General features: G+C 43.3%; 1 protein-coding gene across 6 annotated transcripts in view; it reads right to left on the reverse strand.

The window, feature by feature from the left end:
* The window catches only part of JADE3 (jade family PHD finger 3), a 136056-nt gene extending 117985 nt beyond the window's left edge, over positions 1-18071 (reverse strand). For 4 of the 6 annotated variants that reach the window (XR_006890394.1, XR_006890395.1, XR_006890393.1 and 1 more), the window contains exon 1: positions 17673-17787. The gene's annotated coding sequence lies outside the window, so the exon portion shown is untranslated. Of the gene's footprint in view, positions 1-17672; positions 17788-18059 lie in introns of those variants that run through there. The other 2 variants (XM_046674070.1, XM_046674069.1) reach the window with 2 other exon arrangements.
* Positions 18072-20864: the final 2793 nt, after the last annotated feature.

Here is a 20864-nt window from a genome sequence, read left to right on the forward strand (position 1 = left end):
AAAAATCTGTAAGTTAACATGTCACTTCAAAAAGTCTGGACCCTAAACATTAGTGCATAATGAGCCAAACAAAGACGCAGACCCCTAGAGAACTAAATAATCCTTGGGTGGGCCTCTCAGTCAATGCTCCAGTATGACAATGAAAGGACATTTGGTCATCTTTTTGTATTATTTTTAAGTTTTAAATAATTTCTATTAGCAGGGCTAATGCTTTATTTTACACTTGAGTCTAAGTCTTTAGAAGTAAAAATTTTAGAAGTAAAATTAAGGTTCTAGGGGCCAGCCTTTACAATAGCGTGGTACTGTTTATATCTTTTACTTTACACAAGCCTTCCAAAATAGTCACTTATTTACCTTTCAAACCAATCACAAGATCTCAGAAGTCATCTGAGATCCAGCCATCTCCTAGGGCAGGAATGCTTTCTTTAGCAGTCTTGACACGTGATCAAGAAGCATTTTTGTGCGAGGAAGGAAACTAACATTACTGAGTGCCTATTACGTGCAAATTTATTTTCAAAGGGTCAAATTTCTTTTCTCACAGTAACATGTTACCTATACATTTAGCTACATTTATCAAATAAATGGATGTCTTCAGTATAATTGCTTTGAATTATACCTTAATTTTAAAAATTTATACATAGTATAATTTACCCTTTTTAATGAACAGTTCAAGTTCTGACAGATGCATACGGTGGTAATTGCCACCACAAATAAGATATAGAACAGTTCCAAGCATAATTGCTTTTTAAATGTCAATTAATCAACAAATATTTATTGACTACTGATGCGTCCAGCAGTCACTGGTTAGTCTCTGGGGATAGCAGAAGAGTGTGAAAAGGCAGGAGAAGTAAAAGATATGCCTGCCTCCAAAGAACTTTCACAGCTTAATCAGCAAGGCACAGTTTCACGCATATGAACCAAGCACAAATAAGCAATCTACTAGGTAATAATCTGCATGAGAAGTGAGTTCTGGTATCGATACTGCCATCATGTGACCTTAAATAAGCCATTTATTATAATTATTTCTTATCTGGGCCTTCGTTTCCTCATTCATAACTTGAAGGGGTTGTCCTACACAATCTCTAAGGTCCCTCCTAATTATAAGGACATGTGAATCAGGTAGTGAGTAATGAGGGTTCAGAGTGATTACGAAGGGCTGGGAATTTGAGAACAGCTTTATGGCACTGAGGCTATCCATGAGTTGGCCCCACGGGGTTGGTGAACAAGGGTAAATAGTGAGGGATGGAGCATGGAGCTAAGAGGTACAACCTGTCATGAGGCTGTGAAGGGAGCAAACAGATGAATGTTGGTCCAGTGGAGCAAAGAAGAACTGCAAGGTGTCATTCTGGAAGACTGTTGAGCCTAAGCTTTGATCTGTTTGAGAGCCAGAGAGACATAGGGATTGGGAAGCTTGGTTGTCTATCATGTAAAGAGAGGAGTGACACCATGATGACAGTGATCCACAACAATCTGTTACTGAAAATCTGCCATGGGCATGCCCTCTAGGCCCTGGGAATCCAGCAGCACAAACCCTGCCCTTTCAGTTATTTGCTGCTGCATAACAAATTACCCTAAAACTTAATGTCTTAAATAACAACCATTTTATTTGCTCACAATTCTGTGGGTCAGCAATTTGGGCTAGAATTAGCTGGGTGGTTCTTCTGCTAGTCTTTCCTGGTGTCCCTCATGCGGTTAAAGTCATCTAGCAATGTGCCTGGGGCTGCATGATCTAAGGTGGCTTCACTCACATGTCTGATGGTTGACTGTTGACTGGCCTCTCCACATCACCTCTCTTGCTCCAGCAGGCTAGCCCGGGCTTCTCCACCTGGTTGCTTCAGGGTTCCCAGGGAGCAAGAGGGAAGCTACAAGACTGCTTGAGATTGAGGCTCAGAAGTCACCCAGCTACTCACGCTGCATTTTACTGGCCAAACAAGTTACAAGAACAGTCCAGATTTGGGGAGTAGAGAAATAGACACCTATTGACAGGAAGAGCTAGAAATTCACACCATAAAGGGGTGTACATACAAAGATGAAAGGACTTTGTGGCCATTAAGCACTCTATCGTACCATCCCATCTGGGAAAATGAGTGTGGAGCACATTTAGTTCTGTGGGCCTTCAGAGATGGTAGGAACCACTGAGGTGACAAAGATGAGCTTTTGACTGGGTCCTGAGGAACGTGCAGTATGGAACAAACCCAGAGGAATGTGGAGAACTTCAGGCAGGGCAGTACAGAGTAGCAGATGACTCACAGAATATTTAAACTCTAGTGAATACATGCCTGGGTGGAGTGGGCAGAGAAGAGGATTTGGGAAGTTAGAGGTAAGGATGGTGAGGAAGGATACAATTGGGGTGGGGGGCTTTAACTGTCAGGATCTCAGGAGTAGAGACACTACCTACTAAGCATTGAGCAGTCAGGGGTCAGTGGTGGCCTAGTGACCAGGATAGGGATGGTAGTATAGGGAAGATGCCTTTAGAGCCTGCACTTTATGGACAGCAGTCTGGAAGAAAGCTGAGTTGGACCTGGAGTTTAGAGGCACGGTGTTCACGGCAAGAAAGCAGCCTAGAGATGGTTTCCCTAAAGGTAAGTGCCTACATGGATTCTCCTCAAGGGGCTAAAGTGCATAATTAGAGCTTTTATACATAGATTTATTTAGAAGTATAAAAAATGTTTATCCTGAATTTAAATTGGTTATCCTAGAGAGAGCTAAATTTATGCTCATAATACACACACACACACCCCTCTCCCATATAAGATGTGAGTTTTATATGAGACAAATAGGATACAACTATTTACAGTCAAACTCTTGCCTATATTTGAAAAGAAAAAATTCCTAACGCTCTCTCTAACATTGTAAGTGGGCAAGGAATCATGGGGCAGGCTAGAAACTATGAGGGAGCCAGGGAAAAGCTGCCTGCAGTTTTGACTGTAATCTACACTGTGAAGCTATGCTTTGCCCAGGCAGGCTGCATGCCACACTTTTCACAGTGGCAGCATGGCACAACACCAGTTTTCTTTTGACAGTCTGCAAAATGCATATTTCTTTTCCAAACTACTGCTTTCCACAGGATTTATGTGGCCATTAGAATATGTTACAAATAATTTTTTAAATATAATATGAGAATTGATGTTTAGTTTGTTAATTAAACAGCAGGCAGCAATTCTATTTCAGGTATTTGTGGGAGACAGAATGTAAAGAATTTGAGGGTTTCCTACACTCTGGGAGCGGCAACCTAGTTGTAAAACCTTGAGGCTATCTGTACACAAAATAGGTCACCAAGTAAGGAAGTATGGCATTAGGTACCAAAGTGAATAGAAAAGACAGGACTTAATGAGGGAGCACGGTGTAGGGGATGGCATCCAAACGAGCGGGGGTTCGGGGACAGGGAAGAGCCTCTTGCTGAGCTAGAATTTGGAAGAACTAGCCCAAGCAGGACTGGCAGGGCAGAGACGGAAGGATGTTCCAGTTGTGAGGAAAGGCTCCAGTTAAACTTGGTGTTGAACTGTTGGTGGTACTAGGGAAGGGGAGGCAGTGAGGAAACAGTTCAGAGATGACATCCCAGACTGCGTGTTCAAGACTTCTTGTTCCACACAGTTCCCCTGAAATCCCAGGTGAAGAATGGTCCTCAGCTGATAGACTGTGTCACATGAAAATATTATAAAACAACTGAACTATAACAGACAAGATAAGAAAGGACATTTAGGTTCCCCTTTGCACATATGGGGTTTCATCCACTGTCTAGTAGATGAATGGGTACCCCTTTGTGCACACTTCATAGCATAGGGAGACGGTCTCCAGGGGGAAACACAACCCCTCTGCCCTTGAGGCTTGCTCAGACTGAGTGAGACCATACTACAGAGCAGCTACGCAAGAAAGGGGCCTGCACTGCATTTCCTAATGACACAGTGCTCTAAGGAAAGATTTGAGTGGGCATGCTGAGTTTTTGCAATTCTCCCCTCAATGTGCTCCTCAAAACTGGGGAGGTTGCCTATAAAAAGAAGTGCTTTAAAATAGGATCTGAGAAATTGTAGATGGTTCACATCATGGGGGCTCCAAGAAATCACGCCTCAGTGTCTCAACAGTTAGCTTTATTTAAAAAAAGTACAAAAATAACATTTAGTGACTATCTAAATTACTTATTTTGTGGGGAGATACTCAGGTTTATACACTAGCCTGGGGCTTGGTATATAGCAAGCACTCACTGAGCGTTAGTTGATTCGGAGCTACTTTTTGCAGCTTCTTTATGAAGTATAAATTTTTGGGGAACATGATTCTTTAATGTTGGGGGGGGGGGCAAGTAAAACCATCAAAATTGGGCACCTGGTCCAAACTTTGGATGTTATATAGGACTCTCATACGTCTACGTCCTTAAATGTTTTTACCATCAAGGACAACTTTTTTTCTTTTTTTTTTTTGGTGAGGAAGATTGGCCCTGAGCTAACATCTGTTGCCAACCTTCCTCTTTTTGCTTGAGGAAGACTGTCCCTGAGCTAACATCTGTGCCAATCTTCCTCTATTTTGTATGTGGGACACCACCACAGCATGGCTTGATGAGTGGTGTGCAGGTACACACCTGGGATCTGAACCCACGAACCCCAGGCCACCAAAGCAGAGCATGTGAACCACAACGCCACTGGGCCGGCCCCAAAGACAACTTTTGAAATTTCCCCTCTAGACAGCATGCTTTGAAGGCTTGCCTACGAAACACACCACACTTATGGATTACTTAATTTCTCCACTTTAATCAATCAAAGATGAATGTTTCTGACAAGAAAAGGCTCTATTAAACATGAGATAATAATAATAAAAAATTTGGCACGTCAGACATTGCTCAGCATTTTATCCTTAATATGCCATTAATTCCACACAACAATTCCAGTGGTTGTTATTATTAACTTCATTTTACAAATGAGGAAACTGGGTCACACAGAGGTTAATCTCACTCAAAGCTGCAAAGCTAGTAAGAAGCAAAAGGAGGATTCAAACAACTTGAGTCTCTGCTACTCTATCCATTCTAGCATTCAAACTAGCTAACGAGTTTTACTATGAACGGTAGTATGATTCTAGCAATCTTGATCTCAGGTATTTACCCTAGAGAAATACAAACGTATGTGCACACAAACACTTGCACATGAATTTTTATAGCAGCTCTACTTATAATCACCAAAACTGTTAATAATCTAAACGTGGTAGACTCATACAACGGAATACTACTCAACAGTAAAAAAGGAACAAACTATTGATACACATAACTTGGATGAATCTCAAAAGCATTATGCTAAGTGAAAAAAAGCAACACTCAAAAGACTGCATATAGTCTGACTCCATTTATGTGTCACCTCAAAGTGACAAAACTATAGTGATGGAGCACAGATTAGTGGCTGCCAGGGGTTGGGGTGGGAAGAGAGTATAACTAAAGAGATAGCACATAGGAGTTCTTTGGGGTGATGGAACTGGTTTTCACCTTAATTGTGGTGGTAGTTACACAGATCTATACATGCGTCAAAATCCACAGAACTATACACACCTCAGAAAAGTTAATTTTACTGTATGATAATTAAAGAAAAAGGCAATATAGTTCAGCTTCTTTTTGGCGAGTACTAACTTCTGTTATTTCTCATTTACTCACAGTGGACTTTTACCATTCTACCTATTACTAACAATAGCTTTCAGATTTAAAAATTAAAAGAGTTACACTATAATGTGAAGCAAAGAACCATTATCAGGCTACACATCCAAACTAAATGATGACAGTATCTCTTTAAATAAATATTCCTATTCCTTAAAAGTTAAATGAATTTGAGTGCTTATTCTCTTAAAAATAAAAGTATTTCAGTAAATTACTAGATGGCATGATATTTGATATAGCAATTTGCATAGCAAAACAAAAATAAGTAATCAGGGGCTGGCCCAGTGGTGTAATGGTTAAGCTCGCGTGCTTTGCTTCGGTGGTCTGGGGTTCAAAGGTTCGGATCCCGGGTGCAGACCCAGCGCAGCTTGTCAAGCCACGCTGTGGCGGCGTCCCACATAAAATAGAGGAAGACTGGCACAGTTGTTAGCTCAGCGACAATCTTCCTCAAGCAAAAAGAGGAAGACTGGCAACAGATGTTAGCTCAGGGCCAATCTTCCTCACACACATACACAAAAAAGTAACCAAAATCAACCCTGGGAAGGAGAATGTGATGAAATGAGGATGTCATGGAGAACTACGGCTCTTTCTACAATTTTTCAATTTTTATTAGAAGGCATTCATGTATCTCTGGTATAATCAAAAAGAGAATTTTATGGGGCTGGCCCCATGGCTGACTGGTTAAGTTCCTGCACTCTGCTTCGGTGGCTCAGGGTTTCGCCGGTTTGGATCCTGGGTGTGGACATGGCACCGCTCGTCAGGTCATGCTGAGGCGGCATCCCACATGCCACAACTAGAAGGACCCACAACTAAAAATATACAACTATGTACTGGAGGGCTTTGGGGAGAAAAAGAAAAAATAAAATCTTAAAAAAAAACAGAAATTAAAAAATCCTTCTGGATTGAATCGGAGATATTTCCCAAGTTGCAGTATCCTTCCATCCACAAGGCTTCCATTGCCTTCAGGAACCCCTTGGTTACTCCACTTACCAGGTCAGGCTTGTTTGTATTCTATGCAACACCTAGTGCCTCACTCACAGCATAGTGGGCACTCAACAAATATTTGCTAAACTGAATTGCACCTGTAAATGTGAGGAATAAAAATGACAAACACATGGTCACTAACAAAACCTATAATCTAGAAAGACTAAATCATGCTCTAATTTTGAATGAGGCAAATTATTACTGAGTACTGATGATGTGCTCAATAATTACAAAGGCAGACACAGAATTTCGGAAGAGAGCAAGACAAACATATAAGATACTGCCAATGGTGTAGAGGTGTTTAAAACTCCAAATAGGCATAACTCAAACCAGAATCAATTATTCCTGGCTCCCTAGCCATAAAACCGTAAAATTCAAGGGGGTGAGAAAAAGAAAAATAAGGGGAAAATCTAACCTGTACTGGGTTTCTATGGGCCATGCATTGCATTAGACATTTATATAGATTAAAACTTGAGGATTCAGGTTTCAGCTCAGACATGTAAAGCACTGGGAAGCCACCATTTCCACCCTTACAACAAGAAAGAAGCTACACTGAAAATTAATGACTCTTCTTGGATCTATTAGAGAACCGAGGTCACAGGGCAAACCACCATCTCAATATCTGAAGACACAGGTGCCTGCAGGCAGATACAGGATCCAAGCACTAAGCTGGGAGGAAGATGAAACTAGAAATTCTGACACATTGCTTGAGGCCAGAGTTTGGGATCATGAGACTATGCAGCTCCTGGGCTCCATGTGATGAGGGGAGGAGATTCTCATTCTCTTACCAGTTTTCCCTAAGGGAATTCCACCAGGCTCTTACAGGGAGGATCAGGGAAAAATCCCAGAGGAAGCTTCCACTGTGGTGCTGGTTGGCCGAGGAAAACAGTACCCACTGTGAAATCCACCCAAACTTCTTTCCTTATCTCCAGTAAAGCACAAAAGCCTTAATCTGCAGGGGGAAGGGCTTAAAACCCATGGCTTGAGGACACTGGTGGATACTCACTGCAGCTGTGGGAAAGGAAAAAGAAAAAGCTCCAGCCCTGGAGGAGGGGCAGGAAATCTTGTGAAGGGCACACTCAAGACCCAGGATCCAGTACCTGCCTAAGTCTGAGGCCTAATCAAATCATGAGAGAACTCTCCCCTCCCCCACGAACCACCATCTGGCAAACCAGCTACGAGGTTAGGAACACTGGAATACAACTGGGAGGGTTGCAAGAGACAGCTCTCGGGAAACAGCACAAAGGCAAAACCCAAAGCCAAGCAGGAGTCAAAAAGAAGGTATCACTAGAGGCATTAGAAATCTCTGGTGCCCAGAGCAAAAACAAACGTCAAACACAAGCCGACTCCTGACTAGATTAACTCAAATCTCAACACTAAAGGCCTAGCAGAAGGTAACCTGTGTTCTCCAAACATATCCAATATTTACCTCAGTATCTCCTGCCCATGTTCAGCTTTCAACATGTTTATGAGGCATGATAAAAAGGCAAGCAAATATTCTAAGTGACAAAGCAATCATCAGATCCAGACTCAGTATGACATGGATGTAGGATTATCAGAAATGAAATTTTAAAAAATTATGATTAATATGCTAAAGACTCTAACGGAAAAGGTAGACAATATGCAAGACCAGATGGATAATTTCAGCAAAGAGACAGAAACTGTAAGAAAGAATCAAATGAAAATGCTAGAAATAAAAAACACAGTAAAAAAACAACATGCTCAACAGTAGACTTGACAAAGCCAAGGAAAGAATCAGTGAGCATGAAGATCAAGCTTACTGATCAGGTCAATGAAAATTAAAATTAAAAGAGACAAAAGAGTGTAAAAAATAGAACATAGCATACAAGAACTGAGAGACAATATCAAACAGTATAACATCCTTGTAACTGGAATCCCAGAAGGAGAAGGAAAAAAAACAAAACAAAACAGGGCACAAGAATTATTTGAAGAAATAATGGCTGAGAACTTTCCAAAATTAGTGACAGACAACAAATCACAGATACAAGAAGCTCAGAGAACTCTGAGGAGGATAAATATGAAAAAATTAAAAAGCCACACCTAAGCAAAAACAAATAGCTCAAAGGCAGCCAGAGGGAAAAAAAAGACACACTAACGTTAGAGGAACAAGGATAAGAATTATGGCAAACTTATCAAAAACCACATAAGCAAGGAAACAGTGGAGTAACACCTTGAAAGAGGAAAAAAATGGTCAACTCAGAATTCTATATCCCACGAAAACGTCCTTCAAAAGTGAAGAAAAAATGAAGACTTTCTCAGACAAACAAAAACAAAGAATTTACTGTCAGAAGACCTGGCATAAAAGAAATGTTAAAGGAAAATTCTTCAGACAGAGATTATGATTAAGGTGGGAACTTGGATTAGCATTAAGAAACAAAGGGCATTGGAAAAGGAATAAATGAAAGTAGAATATAGTATTTCATTTTCAAAATGTTTGAAAAGCCAATTTCCAGACACCAGCCAAGGGCCAATCTTGCCAGCAGGCCTTCTAAAGAGAGTAAGCAGCCTCAGGCCTGCTATAGTAACTCTTTTCAGCACAATAGGGTACTATATGTTTAAAAACCTACAGCTAACATCAAATTTATCGGTGAGAGATAGAATGCTTTCCAAGATTGGAACAAGTTAAGGATGTCCTCTCTTATCACTAGAATTCTGATAAAGAAGAAAAAAAGAGTACTCGTATTGCCTGATTTCAAGACTTACTATAAACTATATTAATCAACAGTGTGGTAACAACAAAATGACAGACACACAGATCACTGCGACAGAAAAGAGAGCCCAAAAATATACCCACACAAGCACAGTCACATTTTAGACACAGGTGCAAAAGCAATTCAGTGAAGAAAGGATAGTCTTTTTAACAAATGGTTCTGAAACTACCAGACATCCATGTGTAGAAAAACAAACCTTGACACACACCTCATATTCATGGCTGGTGGGAATACAAAATGGTCGAACTACTTTGGAAGACAGCTTAGCAGTTTCTTACAAAAACTCAGCAATCTCACTCCTAGGTATTTACCCAAATGAATGGAAAATTTATGTTCACACAAAAACTGGTATGCTAATGTTCACTGGAGCTTTATTCATAATTACCAAGAAACTGGGAGCAGCCAAGTTGTCCTTCAACAGGTATATAAACTGTGGTTCATCCATACAATGGAATACTATTCAGTAATAAAAAGCAACAGGCTATTAATTCACATAACATAGATGAAGCAAGTAAAGAAGCCAGACCAAAAAAGACTACATATTGTATGATTCCCCTCATATGACATTCTGGAAAGACAAGACAATAGTTAAAAATTCAGAAGTACACTATTCTAAGGCATTTCTAGGAAATAAAACTTACTAGATATATTTTTTAATAGAGATAGCTCTGACCAGGTCAACTTGGGTGGGAGTCCATGAAAGTGCACATCACCATCCACCATCTCTTTTTATATAAATGCATTTAATTTTTAAAATCAGGTAATATATTCACATGGCTTAAAATTCAAAAGGTATATATAAAGGTTTACACAGTGAAAAGTCTCCCTCCAACCCTCTACCCCTGGCCATGTATGCCCCAAAGCTATCAGTGTCTTGAATATCCTTCCAGAAATATTTTATATCTATGTAAGTGAAAATGTATATATTAATGCCCCACTATCTATCTCACACAAATGGTAGCATACAAACACACCACTCTGTTTCTTGACTTTTTTCATTTCATACATCTTGAAGATTATACAGTATCAGTGTAATATTCTACTGTATAACCAAGCCTTGACCAATACTTAGGATATTATCTTTTGCTATTACAAGCGATACTTCAAGTAATATGCAAATATTTGTTGAATAAATTCCTGGAAGTGTTTGCTGGGTCAAATGATATGTGCATTTATAATTCTGATGGCTATTTCCAAGTCACTGACTTTTAAAATGTCAGGGATTTTTCATTTTTAATTTTTACCCTAGGAGGAAAGAAGGGAAGCTGAGCTTCTAACACCAAGCAATTTTCTGGAGGAATGTACGTACAGCTCTAAGATTTACAAAATGAGCCTTCTACTCAGTTGCCCACACATGCTTCCTAAGGTCCAGTTGCATTTTCATGTAATATACATCAGGCCACAAGCTGGTTGTAAAGCCTATTTCAGTTACGTGAAAGGTCTTACTTCTGAAATCTTCACGAGCAAAGGCCAAAGGCTGATGCCCCAAACTGCTGGTCACTGGCCACTCGCTTCACAGCACCATACTGAATTCTTCACTGCAGTCACAAGGAGAGTTTTAAAATCTTGACCAAATAAAATGTATCTACAGAGAATCCTTCGTCCTTATCACAATGCCCAAATAAGGACGACTTCTGTTAGGTAACAACTATAAATCACATAAAGATTATGAGGAAAAGCTGCAAACATTTCTCTCACCTTTCAGGTAGTGATGGATTCCCAATTAACCATCTTTTTGCTTGACTACAAAACCTAGTACAGCCTAATACACTACAGTTTTTATGATAAAGCTTGAACAGGAGGTTGGGGAAACCCAAGGGCTCCTTTGATGATAACCATACAAAATCAGTAAGCAGTCAAGCCACCACCCATGAGAATATCTATGTCCAGAGCCACACTATCTCCCTTTGGCTTCCTTCTAGAAAAATCATCACTCAGCCCCACACTCAGTAGAAGAAAAGGTAGAAAGGGTGGTACAATCATATCAGTCTCAAGAAAACACTACATTTAAGTGAGCGTTTAACAAGATTTATCAAAGGAAAAGAGGTTACATTCGTTAATAATTACTATGCATCACTGCAACAATGGCCCCCAATTTTTTCACATCTCCTCGTAGCTACACCTTTGGATGGTCCCCTCCCACAATAACTCTAGGCTTGGCCATGAAAGCACTTCAGTGCTTTGGCTGATGGGACAATATCAAATGTGACATAAGCAAACACTGGAGAAGTGCTTGTGTACCGGTGCTTGCTCTCACTTGCTCCTTTTTGTGCCTTTGAGAACACCATGTTAACAAGTCCAGACTAGCCAGCTGGAGAAGAGACCACTTGGAGTGGAGATGAGCCATCCCACCTTAGAGCCTCTTTGACCAATCAGCCTGCCAACCACCAGATGTGTGAGCAAGGCCGTCCTAGATCATCCAGCCACCAGCTAAGAACCCTCCCTGCCAAAAAAGCTAATTAACACAGCTACCTCAGAGTAAATGTTTGTGGTCCAGTACGTACAGAAAGGGTAAGAGAACACTTGTCTTCCTCCCATGAAGTTTACTCTGCATGTAAGAAATAGTTTCAAACTGAAAAACCTACAGTACCTGGATGAGAATAAATATATAAGTATTGAAAAAATGCCTAAGTCTTCCCAGATTCTCACAAATGTGCTGTCTGCCATCACAGATGGCACACACCAAAAAAACAAAAAAACATAAAAAATTTCCATTTAGTCACTGAAGCATCTTTACCATGATATATTTAAACCAAGGTCTTATACTCAACATTTCTAACACTGAACAACAACTCAGGTTTCCAGGAATTACTTTTTCTCCCAATTCTACTTTTTTCCCCATTTCACAGGGCTCAGTGAAAGCTGAAAGAGCTCCCTTAACACAGCCTAAAAAGCATCAGACATATGAGCCTAATTAAACCTCCTTCTAGAAGCATTCTGCAAAACCAGCTTCTTCCAGCATCACAGCAACTCTTTTTAGCCATGTTAATGGAAGGCAGTAAAAACTGCTTAAGATCTACACATTTGGGCCAGAAACATTGCCTCTATTGGATCACAAAGTGGAATACTGAAGGGGAAATGGCTTTCTCAAGCCACTTTTGTTCAGGCCTCACTAGATGCTTTTCTGGATTAAACACACACACACACACGTCATACAGTTTAAGAAAAGGTGAAAAACACCTTTCAGCAGCCTCCCATTGCCCTTGGAATAAAACACAAGCTCCTTAACAAGGTCCCCTAAGGCCCTGTCAATCTTCCTCTGCCTACTTCTTCTCTTTCCCCAGGTCCTAGCCAAACCTCTGTGGATCCTTTCCACATCTCTCTCCCACCTCAGTGCCCTCACAACACCTGCTGTTTCCTCTGCCGGGCGATCCCTTCTCGCTGACTTTTACCTTGCTTATTTCTGCTCATCCTTCAGGCTCCAGGGTACCTTGCTGGTCTCCCTCACAGAAGCGTTCTACCTCTTACTTGCTGTGTGACCTTGGGCAAGTTACCTTTGCTTCACCTCCCTGAGCCTCACACCTCAGAGAGACACCCTATGTTAAATACTTAGCACAGTGCTGGGCAGACAGGAAATGGTTAACAAATCATTGCTGTTGTCACTGTTATTATCCCATATAATGATCTCCATCATAGCTCCTAGTACAGTTAGTAATTAGATATTTATTTGTAGAAAAATTAGAAACACCACCTTAGTTCCAAGCTTAATACCTAACACTTTTCATGCTATTTCCCCACATACTGCATTTTTGGAGGGGAAGATGAAGTCAATGTTCACAGAGCAATTATTACCTCAATTAATTATTACATCAGAGACATGGTTTGGCAAACAAAGATACTGAGGCATAGAGAAGTTAAGTAACTGGGCAAGATCAAGAGTAGATTAGAATCCAAGCTGGCCTGACCCCATAGCCTGTGCCAGGTGTACGACAACAAAGGCCTCCCTAACTCGTGAACCTTGCCATCTAAGGGCAGCAAGACTGAGAAGATGGATCTCCACATTTACGTACATCCCAAAGGACTCCCAAGTATCTACTCTTCAGATCCTTAACCAGCCTGGTGTTCTAATCACCCCCTGTAAACCCTTTCAGCGAATATTCTTCCCCCTGACTGTGATGGTAAATTTCCTTACTTCCTTTCCACTGGATGTTGAACTGTTAAGGAGATGAATATCCTTCACCTCTTATACCCCTAGCAAACAGGAGGCATTCAATACATGTTTGCTGAATGAATTAAATGAAAATGTTGGAGAATATATTATGGCTACAAAGTTAGGGAGTGGCAGAGTTGATTTTCATAACAGTATTAAAGTTTGGCATAGTTAGGAACAAATCCGACAAGAATGATGACAAAAGGGGAGCCTATCTCAACCACTTTTACAATTGATAATGATTTCTATATCTAGCTCTAGAGATTACATGTGAGTTACAAATGCATGCTTCACAGCTATAGGTAGACCTTACTCTACCTCTGGGGCCCTGTATCACCACCAGTGTTCTGTTAGATCCCACAGCTACACCTGAACCATCCTTCATGACAGGAAGTCCTTGACAAATACCAATCTCTCATTGGTTACTCTCAAAGGGTTCAGAAAAAGAACCAAAAAGAGCAAATTGGAGCAAACTGTTAATAAATGGTGATCTTAGGTAAACAGAATACGGGAGTTCTTTGTACTATTCAACTTTTTTGTAATACTATTATATCAAAGTAAAAAGGTTTTAAAATCTAAAAAAGAATAACAACAATAATTTTCCCAGGAGATTCCAACACACAAGGTCTAGTGTACTGGCTATGATGATATCATATTCTCGTCAGTTGTTCAAAAAAAACATACTCCAGGCTCGGGTTTCCTTGCCTATCAGCCAATATCAAGGGACGAAGAGCTCCTTGAGTAGCAGCCTTCAGCCATAGCTTCTGGGTTCTGGCAGAGATTAAATTACTTACTGCTTGAAGAGTATTAACAAACGCATAGGTATTTCCTATTGATCAAAGCCCTAGAACGATTTTCCCGCTTTCTTCACTTGGCTGCCCTCTGAGTTTTTACTTTCCTTTTCCTAAGCTTAGCTAGGGGGTCAAATTCTCCCCAGGACCCTCCTGTCCCCCAAGAGGAGCACAGAGGCAGCTCTGATGGTAAGAGCTTTGCTGCTATTGTCTATGGAGAGCCCTACGGGAGGAGGGAAAAATAACTAGAAGGGAGTCACAAAGGTTCCAGAAACAGAAAACTCAAAGCAGTGGTTACTTGGTCTGTAAAGACCACTTGCTAGCAGCCTTTTATTCATTCATCACTTCTACCCACTCATCCTAGATCCTCCTCACCCGACAAACCAGAATGCTTCGGCTTTCCCAGCCACTGTAGCCGGAACAATAAGTAGAAACTTGTAAACCATTCAAGTGTCCCCATATTAGCCATTTCAGGAGAGTGCCAGATGGGTGTCACCCAACACCCAGCCCTCACCTATAAGGTGAGGAAAGTAAAGGTCATAGAAAGTTATCCCCTGATGAGAGATTTTCTTAATGTAAGCCAGCATATGAGCTCTACCTTCCTCAACTGCTGTTTTGTATAAGCTCCATGAGGAGGGAGGTGCATTATGACCTATGATAACGTTCAACGTCTGTATTCCTGATGAAGGCTTACAAGGGCCCTCTGTAATGCCACATCTTCACGAACACCCGATGCCTCCTGCCTCCCCCAGTTCCCCCAAAATACTTGCCTAGTTCTAGCCAGCCCTCAAAGTAGTGGGCAAAAAGAAGAAATGGCTTTGCACAGCTTAGGGGAGAAATGGGTTGTTACGGTTGGTGGAACAGAAGGGAGAGAAAAGACAAGCATTATCAAAGGAGAGGATCATGCGACCTACAAACCTTCAACATCCTTTGTTCTTTTTTTTTTTGAGGAAGACTAGCCCTGAGCTAACTACTGCCAGTCCTCCTCTTTTTGCTGAGGAAGCCTGACCCTGAGCTAACATCCGTGACCATCTTCCCCTACTTTATATGTGGGACGCCTACCATAGCATGGTGTGCCAAGCAGTGCCATGTCCGCACCCGGGATCCGAACCCGTGAACTCTAGGCCGCCAAGAAGCGGAGCGTGCGAACTTAACCGCTGCGCCACCAGGCCGGTCCCCATTTTTTGTTCTTGAAAATTTCTTAACTCATACTTTTCACCTATGTTGAGAGCCCTGCAGCACCGCCTGTCCTGAGCCTGGGAACCTCCTCTACAGGCCAGAAGGTGGGTCACAGGCACCCCTAAGGCTGCTTCCAAGTCACTCCTGGCTCCCAGCTGAACACAAACACTTCAGGGAGCAGTGGGAGGCCCTTCTCCACCTTCCCCTACCTGCGACCAAGATTCACAGGCGAGAGGGCATTTACCACACTGCCAAGGCACAGCAACGTGACTCAGAGAAGAGGGAGACAGAAAGTGCGGATTCTAGAACCAGACCTGCACTCCTGAGTATTCCAGAAGTGACCGGATGAAGAACGCAAGGAACTGTTTCAAGGCAACAATATTGGGTTAAGAGCTCTTCTCTAGCAAACAAAACTGTAGAGAAGAGCACAGCTGAAGAAAAGGTGGCAATGATGGTAGTAGCTACCGCTGAGAAGCACTTCCCAAGGATCTCGTGTAAACCTCTTACCCTTTGAAGAGAGGTATTATCCTTTCAGGGCTCAAGTATTTAAGCTCAGAGCTCACTTTAAATGAAAAAGAAAATGATATGTTATGGAGGTAGAATACTCCTAGGCTAAACAAAAAAGAAAAAAAAAGTATTTTCACTTATCCGGAGAGTAATCACATGAAGCTATAAAAGTATGAGAACTACACTATTCAAAGGGTACAGAGGCCAGGATCCACATTCCCATTGTTTACAGATGTTATGAAAGTATTAAATTAAATAAAAACACAAAACTTTGTTCAAGCTGACTCCTTTCTCATCCCCCACCCCCCAACTCCCAGGCTGACAAGAAGTGGCTGCAGGGAATGTATTTAAGAAAACCACTCTGGGAAAGTGGATTCTGGGTTGCTTAAACTAAGCCAAGATGTTGTGCAACCAGTTTTTACCTAAATTATTTTCCATTACTTTCCGAGTTTAGAGAGAAGCAGTTATCTTTATCAGACTGAATACAGGGAATGAGGCCGCCTTCCCCTCCAGGCCACTGGAATCACCATCAACACGGTTTTGATTTCTTATACAATCAGCCGGCGGCGGGAGGGGCGTGGGGAATCTGCTCCTCAACTTCACAGATAAACGGATCTCACATGGAAAAAAAAAACCCTCGTGCACATCTGAGGCCATGGATTTCCTTGCAACTCAGATAAGCCAGAGAAGCGGCCAAACAAGTTTCTTGCCAAAAGCCTAGGAGCTACATACGTCCCGGGGCTACACAATGATACCAACTTTTAAACACGCCTTCACATGCCCCTGTTATGATCACTCATTCGAGATCCCGCCCCCCTTTCCTCCTCGCAATAAACGCAGGTTGCCCCGTGCAATTTAAAGCCAGACTTCAGAGCCGACGCCGGGGCTCTGAAAAGCGAGAGGTAAAGATTGGAGGGAGGCTCTCTTCTGCTTTTCTTTTTCATCGATTGCCCCACGGCGAAGGGAATAACACCAACTCGACCGCTGGAGAAAAGTTAACTTTGCCGTGCCCAGCGGTGGGAAATTTTTCCCGTAAGACTCGCAAAGCCCTACTGCTTTTCCCACCCCCCGGAGCGCCCGGCGCCCGGCGGCAGCGGCGGCCCCGAGCGGCAGCGCCCGAACAATGACGGCAGGGGGAGGGAAAGTTCGTCAGCCCGCGGGGCGCCCCGCTCGCCGGGGGCCTCGCCGCTCCCCGCACCGCCGGCCCTCCTCCGCAGGCACTCGGTCCTTCCCGCCCCCCGCCCTGCAAACAGCCCGGGCGCGCCCGCGCTCCCCGGAGCATCCGGCCCCAGGCGGCCCGCGGGGCAGGTCCTCCCGCCGCGGGGCTGACGCCGGGAGCCCCGGGACCCGGCAGAGCACGGGCGGAGGGGGCGCCGGGAGGGGGCACCGGAGGGAAGAGCCGGAGCAGTTATGGCGCTCAGTCGCTGCCCGAGCGGAGCTGCCTCGAGCCCGGGCGACCGCCCCCGACCCCCGCGCGGCCCCCGGCCCTGCCCCGGCCGGCACCGGGGCCGCCGGGCACTTCACCTCAGCCCACACACGCCCGCAGCCCGCAGCCGCCGCGCACGCCCGAGGCGACCGCGACTCGGAGCCAGCGACCCGGCAGCGCGCTGCGAGGCTGACCGGGACGCCCGCTCCGACTCCCTGCGGCCGCCACTCCCACCGCCCGGGCGGCGCGCCGCGGCCCCCTCAGGGGCGCCTACCTTCGCGTGGCTCGTCGCGGCGCCTTCCCGGCTCCACGCTCGAGCCCGGCAACGTGCCGGGCGAGTCCAGCAGGGGAGGTACCCGCCCCCTAACCGCTCGCTTTCTTCTCTCCCCTCCCTCGCACCTGCCCCCTAATCTCCTCCCCGCCCCCGCCCCCGCCCGACCCGCCGGGGCCGCCCCCTGCGCCGCAGCTCCCGCCCTCGGCTCCCGCCCGCCGGGCCCGTCAGGCCTCCGCGCTGGGCAGGCGGTTGGGCGGCGGCGGCGGCGGCTGAAGCGGCGCCGAGCACTATTGTATTCCTGACACTGTGCGCTCCCACGCTCCGCCTCTTCCCCTTCCTCCCTCCCCCCACTCACTCCCCCCAACCCGCCGGCCGCGCTCGCCCTACCCGACTGGCTCCCCGCCGTCCGCCCGCCGCGCGCTCTTCTGGCGGGCTGGGCGCCACAGCCAGCGCCGCGCGTCCCGAGGCCCCGCCCCCTTTTGCTCCCGCACCCGCCGCAGCGCCCGGCTCCAGGTGGGTTCCCCGCGGCTTCCGCGGCGCGCGTGCCTTCCAGCAGGAGCCTCGACCCGCCGAGTGCCAGAGAGGGCGGCGGGGAGGTTCCTGGGCTGCGGCGAGAGACAACTAAGCTTTCACGGCCCCTTTCAATTCTGAAGTTCTCTAAGTGGACCCTCGTGTATTCAACTCGTTGTCCAGCCACTGTTGATTTAAATCGTTTGCGCTTGGATTACCTCTGAGAATAAAGCCCAGGTGGCTATCATATCATAGCATAAACTTATTCAATTGTAAGACAAATCGTTGATGATGTCGTGTGGCTTTTTGATGTGTCAACTTGGTTAGGCTCCAGCCCCCCGGTTTTCAATCAAGCACGAATCTAGGTGTTGCTGTGAAGAGATTTTGATGTGATTAAAGCTCCTGGTCAGTTGACTTAAAGTCAGGGAAACTACCTTGGATAATCTGCGTGGGCCCCATCGTTCCTTTCTGACTGCATGCCCTGCAGATTTTGGGTTTGCTTAGCCATCCCCACAATTGTGTAAGCCATATATCTCGTAATGAATGAATGAAAAAGCAAATTATATATGTATGTATATATACACACATCCGCAGTCATGCCTCACTTACCCCCGGGATATGTTCTGAGAAATGTGGCGCTTTCATTGTAGTGTGCACTAAAGGGGAACAGAACTTGCTACCTCAAAATGTCTCTTTAACATGAGGATTATTTTGAAGAAACAAAAGACAAAGTTTTTCTTGTTACCTCCCCCTTAACTGCCTAAAAGAATTCAGATTTAAAAACCTGTCTCAGGATGCGAGCTATCACCTTAGCATAACGGGAATTAGATGGTAGACAGGGAGGAACCTAGAAAAGCCTGTTTGTTGGGTTCTCATCTGTGTTCTTTTACTTCTCATGTCAGTTTAATTCTTAGACCAGCTGGAAGAACCTCGAAGGGTAGAGGAAAATTTCTTCCTCCCCTACGGTACTTAGGCAAATCTAGATGGTATAGCTTACTACACACCTAGGCGCTATGGTACTAATCTTATGGGACCATGGTCACATATGCAGCCCATCGTTGACCATAACGTTATTATGCAGCCTGTGACTATATATATATTGTCCTATTGGTCTGCCTCTCTGGTGGAATCCTGCCTCATATAGATGTTTAAGCAACAAATCCTTTTTGATTTACTACCAGGGTTTGAATATGTACCATGTGGAATTACTATGAACTCATATTGTCATTTTCATTTACTTTTCTAGGCTAAACAAAAATGTAGGCTCTTTTATATTTTGTCTGTTTTTCATATCGAAGATGTAGTTCTATTTCATAATATGCAAATATGTGAGTTCTAAAATATTCACAGTCCTTCAGACTTACCTCATTCTATATTTACATATAAATATATAAATATGACATGTATTATACATATTATGTTATATAATTATATATTAATATAATACTGTAATAATACATATAATTATATTTAATAATTTATAATTTATATTATATATTATAAATATAAAGATATTTATATATACCTCATTATACTCAACTCATTTTGAAATGTTAACTTAAAAAGCAAATTCACTAGTTATTTTACCCTCAAAATGAGTTTATTGGGAAATAGCCAAAAGAATTGCGATTCAGGATGTGCATGCTATGGTGAACCGTAAGCAAATCCAGAGAGACAAAAGAAGGGGCTTGCTTTTGTAGGGCAAAAGGGGTAGTAGAGAAGGGCTGTTCTAAAGGAAAGTCCATTGGAGGAAAGTAGCAGTTCACGGTGGTGACAGCTTCTCGTTCGCTGAGCTGTGGCGTTTCTCATTGGTTGCACTGTTGCTGGGCTTAGAGAGAAATCTTCCTTCGGTAGTAAAGTAGTTGTACTTCCTGTTGGAAATGCAAGCATGGATCTCTTTCTGTTTGGAGTAATTGATGATGTATCATAGGGCATGAGAGCTTCCCCTACAGGCCTTCTGGACTCCAATTTAGTTGAGGTTTCTTTTATTGATATCACAGAAATAATTATAGCTTCACAGGATCCGTAAAAAATATTACAGAAAAGTCCCATGTATTCTTCACCCAGTTTATCCCCATGGTAATATCTTACATAACCAACATATTGACCTTGGTACAATCCACAGACCTTATTCAGATTTCACCAGTTTTACATACTCATTTCTGTGTCTGCATATATAGTATTATGCAATTTTATCACATTTGTAGATTCATGTAACCACCACAATCAACTATTTCTCCACCACAAAGATTCTTCTTGCTACCCAATATAGTCACAGTCACCTCCTTCTCCTACTCTAACCCCTGGCAACCCCTAACATGTTCTCTATCTCCATAATTTTGTTATTTCAAGAATATTATGTAGATAGAATCATACCTTTTGAAACTGGCTTTCCTTTACTGAGCATAATTTCCTTGAGATCCACCCAAGTTGTAGGCATCAATAGTTCATTCCTTTTTTTGCTGAGTAGTAGTATTGCTATGGTATGGATGTACTATATTTTGTCCACCCATTGAAGGACATTTGGGTTGTTTCCGATTTTTGCCTGTTAAGAATTAAACTGCTATGAACATTCATGTAGAGTTTTTTGTGTAAACATAAGTTTTAATTTCTCCAAGACAAATACCCAAGAGTGTAATTGCTAGTTCGGATGGTAAGTGTAAGTTTAGTGTTAGAAGAAAC

The sequence above is a fragment of the Equus quagga genome, chromosome 10, assembly GCF_021613505.1.
Source record: "Equus quagga isolate Etosha38 chromosome 10, UCLA_HA_Equagga_1.0, whole genome shotgun sequence".
Lineage (NCBI taxonomy): Eukaryota > Metazoa > Chordata > Mammalia > Perissodactyla > Equidae > Equus > Equus quagga.